We start from the raw sequence: 6,000 nt of genomic DNA on the forward strand, positions 1-6,000 counted from the left end.
TCCAAAAGGGGGTTGTAATGCAGAGATATTAAAGGAATAAAGTATGATAGTTCGCTACGGATGACCTTGCAACCTACCAAGTTCCATTTCTTTCGGTTTGATGCTTAACGATAGTAGCCTTATAAACTGGGCTAAAGCGCTCACAGGGCGATTACTATACTCCGTAGTGAGAGCTCAGTTGATGCGGGTGATTACTGCGATGTTTTGTGTTTTTCTTAGTCTAACTCATGACGATATTTTATTCAAACACCATATATATTTTTTCTCTCCTATTTTTAATTAATCAAGTTTTTTGTAACATTTAAATCACATCTTTTCGAGTCATATTTTCTAGAGTAACAATGACCACCAAGTGTTCTCTGTAATGCACTATAACTGTCGTACAATGTTCGGTCCCAAAACTTCAAATTTCAGCCAGATTCTTAACGCCTAGCTTTCAATGCTATAGTGTACATACCTCACGTGTTCCACCGTAGCGTTAACTAAGCCATCAGCCATTTCCACCTTCGCGGTAACCATTCAATGTTTTCCTATCCAGAACACTGAGTTCCCCACGCGACGTCCGCTATGACCCTCAAAAGAGACGAAGTGACCATCTATCACGTGATCTGGTTACAGCACCAATACCGCCAACAGTGGCGTTCAACCGGCAAACGAGCCAACTGCAGCTGCGCTTTAAAACGCGCTTTCTTACGCAAGGGTGGGATGATCTGTCGTAAAAACGCCTATTGAGCACTTTTTCTTTAAAAAAATAAATTCACGTTATTCATCAACGTGACCTTTATCGAGGACTATACACACACGTCACCAAGTTTTTAAATTCTAAATCTCTTCACCAAAAGTAATCATATTCAAAGGCAGCGAAATAAACATTGACGGTGGGATCGCATCCTCATCGTACGAAAGTTTCCTACAAGCCAGCTTTCAGTATGCGAACAGGAACAAATCAGACCAGCCCAAATTCGCAGATAGATAGGGGCGGTTGCGAGGAATGATGTCGAAACCTAATTCATGCGATTGCGCCATTGCGAGGGACTATTTGTGGGGCGGCGCCTTGTGCGCCTGTTTGGGCCATTTTTAGTTTTTTTTTTTTTCAGTGATAACGATGCACAATGCGCTGCTTTTATTATTTGCTCCGTAATGTAACTAGTCGATAAGCATGATTCCTTTGGATGTTTCAGAAAACTGTAGTCATCACCTTCCTATCCGATGAAATGGCATTTGGAGTTGCTGGAGCGCTTTTAACAGATGTTGTCCCTTACTTTTGACTGCTTCTTAGACTCAGGGGAGTGAAGGTGAGTGCATGCTTTGCCCGCGGCCACAAATCAACGCAGAAGGGTACACACTGCGTCAAAGCATTGCTTAACGATGTACGGAAATGTTCTTTCAAGAGGAGTTTTGGTCAGGAGTCGACGTTCGCGCCACGCATCGCACACGCAACTTTTTTTTTACGCAATTCTTCAGGTTAAAATTTGCAGTGCTCTTTCAAATGAGTGTCAACAATCGTGTCAATAGGCAGTCCTGCATAACGGTGTCATTGATGTTTCCACTATGTCAGGAGCGTCGGCCTCGACAGGACGCACAGTGCATCTTGAGTTCATATCCACCCCCATTTGAATTCTTTAATCTAGAAATAAACCGTATCCAGTACGGGGACTGCGAGCTCATATAGTTCAAGTCAGCTTTCACTTGTGAGACAGTATTACGCTGGTGCAATGTAAATGTCGCCAGTGATCTTCTCTATACATGGCAATAAGAAAATATTCGGTTCACTCCAAATGCATCAACGCTTGAAAAGTGTGACGCTAGGGGCTCTTCCGTCGGGTAGTTTTGCCGGAAGAATAATTCTCTGGTTAGAAAATGGGGACTTTTTGCAGTTTTTGCGGAGAGGGCTACAGAAAGAGCGCAGTGGCGTTGAGCTTGTGATGCCGATGGTGACGAGAGGTTGGGCAGCACTGATGTTTCTACGCATTTTTAGCTGAATTATTCAAGCTTTTTTGCATCCTTTCTTTTTCGAGATGTGTGCACCCGTAAGTAAGGAAAGCAGTCCTTCCTGTTTTCAACTGCAACTGCGCCTAGGCTCACGATGATGTTACCATTCTTTGTGATGGGTGTTTCTTCGGAAGTTCGAAATTACAAGGAAGCCCACATTTTGCTCTCTCGTGTAGTTTAAGCGAAAGTGAACGAATCTGTGAAGCTGCTTCTCTGAATAAAAAAGGCTCCACCACTAAAAGAAAGTTACTATGGTAGTGAAAACAAAAAAAAAACCATTATTAGAAACGAAATGCTGTTTATTCGATTTGTTGTAACTTTTGTTTTTTGGCTCGACTTTATAAAAGTCAATACTTGAGCGAAACTCCACTTACTGCCGCTATGCCCATTTGAAGGAAATGGGCCTTAGCGTTTTGTGCAAAATCGACGTCATCACTCGAAAGGGCTGCCTTGCGTTTCAATACAGGCACTACCGTTTCGTTCAAGTTGTTCTCTGATGACTCCCTTCAGACGGCGTAATCTTCTTGAATGAAATACGCTTCCCTTGCGAGGCTCATAGAACCCTCACCCCCATCCTCCCTGACTACATGGTGCAATTCCAACAAGCTAGCCTTTTCAAGCGCTGCACTTCTATCCAGATATGTAGAGAGAATTTCTGCGCAGGAAATAACTGTCGCTGAACTTTTATTACTTCACAGAGCTTTCACATTGTGATGCGAGGTTGTAAGTGAAAGCATAATTCGAACAAAGACACATTTATAGGATCATTATTAAAATGATAAGTAGGTCCTATAGTAGGCAGCGAGTCGTTCTTCCCAATCGGGTCTCGTAAGATTCACATCTATGGGTGAGTTTTTATAGTTAGACCAGATTGTAAGTTTCAAATAAGCTTTCACGTGCTACGTCTGTTCCTAGATAGCGGGAATAGTTGTAATGAGGCGGAGAACTCAGCGCATAATTCACTTATGTGATGAGAAGAAATGTGGCGCATGTGTAAACATTGTTATCGAGCTCGTATTGAGAGGATGTCACTGAGGTTATGATGGGTGCCATGCAATCAATAAACCCAGTATCAGCAACGCTGCTGACAGCCCTGAAATTTCGCAGATGAAACCACTGAGAAAGCCTACAACTTTTCACAAAACACAAAGTTTGTGACAAAAGCAAAAGAAACTTTCGTTGTGAGATCAAGATAACTGGAGTGTGCTCATGGACAGGTTGAGGTTGATGTGGTTGCTGGATACTGGTAGGACTAGCCTTGCGAAAACTGTCCGTGTGCTTCCCTTCAATATGTCTGTAACAGTATCTTACAACATGGAACAGTTGCGTCAGTCAGAATGATGTCCAAGAAAGCTGGAATTTATCGCCCTGTAATTTGAGCAATCGCGCTGGGTTCCACTTTTATATATTGCGGTTATTTTAGCTATATAAGTTCTTTGGGAACTGGGCTGAAGAAAAACAAAGATTACAAATCTGCGTTAGGACCGGTGTTATTAAATTCAGTACATCCTTTACTGGCCGTAGCTTTAGATTGTCAATGTCACAACGAGTTCTGTTTCAAAGAGTCTGATGTGAGGAGATTATTTTTTTCGGCACTAGCATGATGATGAAACGCATGTTGGTCATGTTCAGGGTAATGCTTTGGCATTGCGTATCTGGAAATATCCTCTGTAAGTACCAGCGGCCCTTGCCACAATGTGCTTTATGTGTACTATCAGCGTCAAATGAAATGCGAACAAAACACCTGAAACGCGAGCACAAAAAATCAAGCATATTAGAAGCTGGAGATGAAATACAGGCGTGGGCTATTAACATTTCAGAAGAGCGGTCTTTTCGGCTTCGATGGGAAAATCAACTGCTCATGTATTTTGCCTGCCTAGTATAATATCTGCGAGTTGTGCTATTCGCGTTTCAATTGGCTTCTTCGCGTTTCAATTGACGCTGATAGTACCAATTCAGCCACGAGGTGCATATGTGGCAAAAGCAAAAATGTTCGAAGCGTGACTATCACACGATTAGGCTTCGGTATCGGTAATGTTATGTACCCGTGCATGCCAAGAACGCCTACAGGTGACAGTTTCGACCAGAAACCTGTAATGTCATGCGCGTAACGCAAAGCACTGTCTTGCGCAAAAATGGTGTACACTAGGCAAGCTTAGATTGAACTGCGAGAGAGAGAGAGAAAGGAATTTTAATGAGGGAAAGGTGGAGAGGTCGGCCGGTGGTAACATGGCCCTGGCCTGCTACTCCACACAGGGGAAAGGGAAGAGGAGGAAAAGGAAAGTGCGAATGAAGGCTGATGATGGCATAATACAATGAGTTTCTCGGGTGATGTCTACACACACACACACCACACACACCACACTGGCTGGCACTCGCATCGCGGTTAGTAGACGCACATAAAACTCATAAAACTGCAATTTACAGTGAGGTAATGGCTGCGCCGGAGGGGGGGGGGGGGATGTTTTTATCTGCAGGACAGTCAGTTTCCGCATTCCAATGCGTCGAGCTCCTCCTTATCGAAAATGACGAAACCTCGGTTCAGTTCATTTCAAGCTGGAATGGTATACATCAGTTTTGTTACCGACAGTACGATGCAGACTGCAAAGAATCGGTTCTTCTCGTTTCGGCTCGCGAAATAATTTCATTTTTTTTTTCACAATACTACACAAATCGCATTTCCCAATATGCATCTCGTGGAAAAGTCATCACGTCTGCTGCCATAGGTAAAAAAATGGCATGCTGTAAAGATGACTCACTACACAGGCTAACCCTCGAAATGAAGCAATTCGAAATTCCTATGGTCATGCTGCTACATATGCTTGCGATGGAATAATTCTGAAGTTTTTTCAATTTATTATCACATGTGTGTACTGTTTTGTCATTTTTGAAGGTTCAGAAATTTGCTTTGCATAAATTTTAGCCTTTTCGCAATGTAGGGGCAAAGTAACAGCGCAATGCGCAAAGTTCAAAACTTCTGGCTCACATTCTCGTTGGTCAAATGTTTAGGGGAATCCCCCAAGGTGGAGTAGATTTGTAATAAGGAGTAATTACTCACTGACATCCACCCGAGCGCAGCCTTACGGCTACAAAGGAAAGCTATAAAGCTTTCTCAGAAACTTCGTAGTTAAAGAAAAATTCGTCCTGGTCCGGGGTCCGAACCCGGGACCACCGCTTCACCGGAGCAGTCGCTCTACCAATTGAGCTAACCGGGACGGCAAGGTTATGGTAGGGCGAGAGCGAATTGATCAATAACTCGAAGTGGGAACAGTGTTGGTCAAATGTTTAGGGGAATCCCCCAAGGTGGAGTAGATTTGTCGATTTTTCACATTCTCGTTGTAAGAAAATCATAAGTCCAAATTACGGCTGCACGATACAATATATGTTTTATGTATGCACAGGCAAGAAAACCGTGCTGTTACGAGGTTCGCGAAGAATATAAGCTGCACGTTAAGGAACTCTGAAGGCACGTGTTGTGCACGCATAAAAGAACAGCAGAAAACGAACGAACGAGGGAACGAAATAAAAAAAAAAAGTCCGTCGTTCACTTACCTGTTTGAACTGTCTTAACTACACCTAGCAGCAGCTGAAGCAGTCGGGTGCCGTACGTGCTTTTCTGTCGGTCGCCGAACAGCAGGTGAGCGGCGAGCATTATGTAGCGGCTCCTCCTGGACATCGCTATCAGCCGGGGCTCCTAACCACGAGATAGCTCCGCGCCAACCTCGCGCTATCGGCTCTGTTTCTCTGTGCGATTGTGTCGATAGTTTGACGTGTATTATCTCGCTGAAAAGGGACATCACATTGTTTTCCCGCAAGTCCACTGTGCAAGCAGGGGCTTGGCTGTGGTATCTGCACCGCTCCGTCATCCTGTTTAATTAAGGGCGGGCCCCGGAGACTGGCGATGACGAGGCGAATGAAGCGCGATGAACGAAGCTAACCAGTAGCGTGTACACTGTAAACAAGAGTTCGCCTATACGGGAGTAAAAAAAGGGAGTAAAGCTGTCCTCA

The 6,000-nt window shown here is 44.0% G+C and overlaps 1 protein-coding gene across 2 annotated transcripts in view; it reads right to left on the bottom strand.

Annotated features, from left to right (window-relative positions):
- The window catches only part of LOC149340621 (facilitated trehalose transporter Tret1-like), a 40,982-nt gene extending 35,282 nt beyond the window's left edge, over positions 1–5,700 (bottom strand). The window contains exon 1 of one of the 2 annotated variants that reach the window (XM_089549455.1): positions 5,545–5,700. The gene's annotated coding sequence lies outside the window, so the exon portion shown is untranslated. The remainder of the gene's footprint in view (positions 1–5,544) is intronic. The other variant, XM_089549456.1, reaches the window with a different exon arrangement.
- Between the last annotated feature and the right edge of the window lie 300 nt (positions 5,701–6,000).

This window comes from Amblyomma mixtum, chromosome 6 (assembly GCF_055824585.1).
Source record: "Amblyomma mixtum isolate Tamu chromosome 6, ASM5582458v1, whole genome shotgun sequence".
NCBI lineage: Eukaryota > Metazoa > Arthropoda > Arachnida > Ixodida > Ixodidae > Amblyomma > Amblyomma mixtum.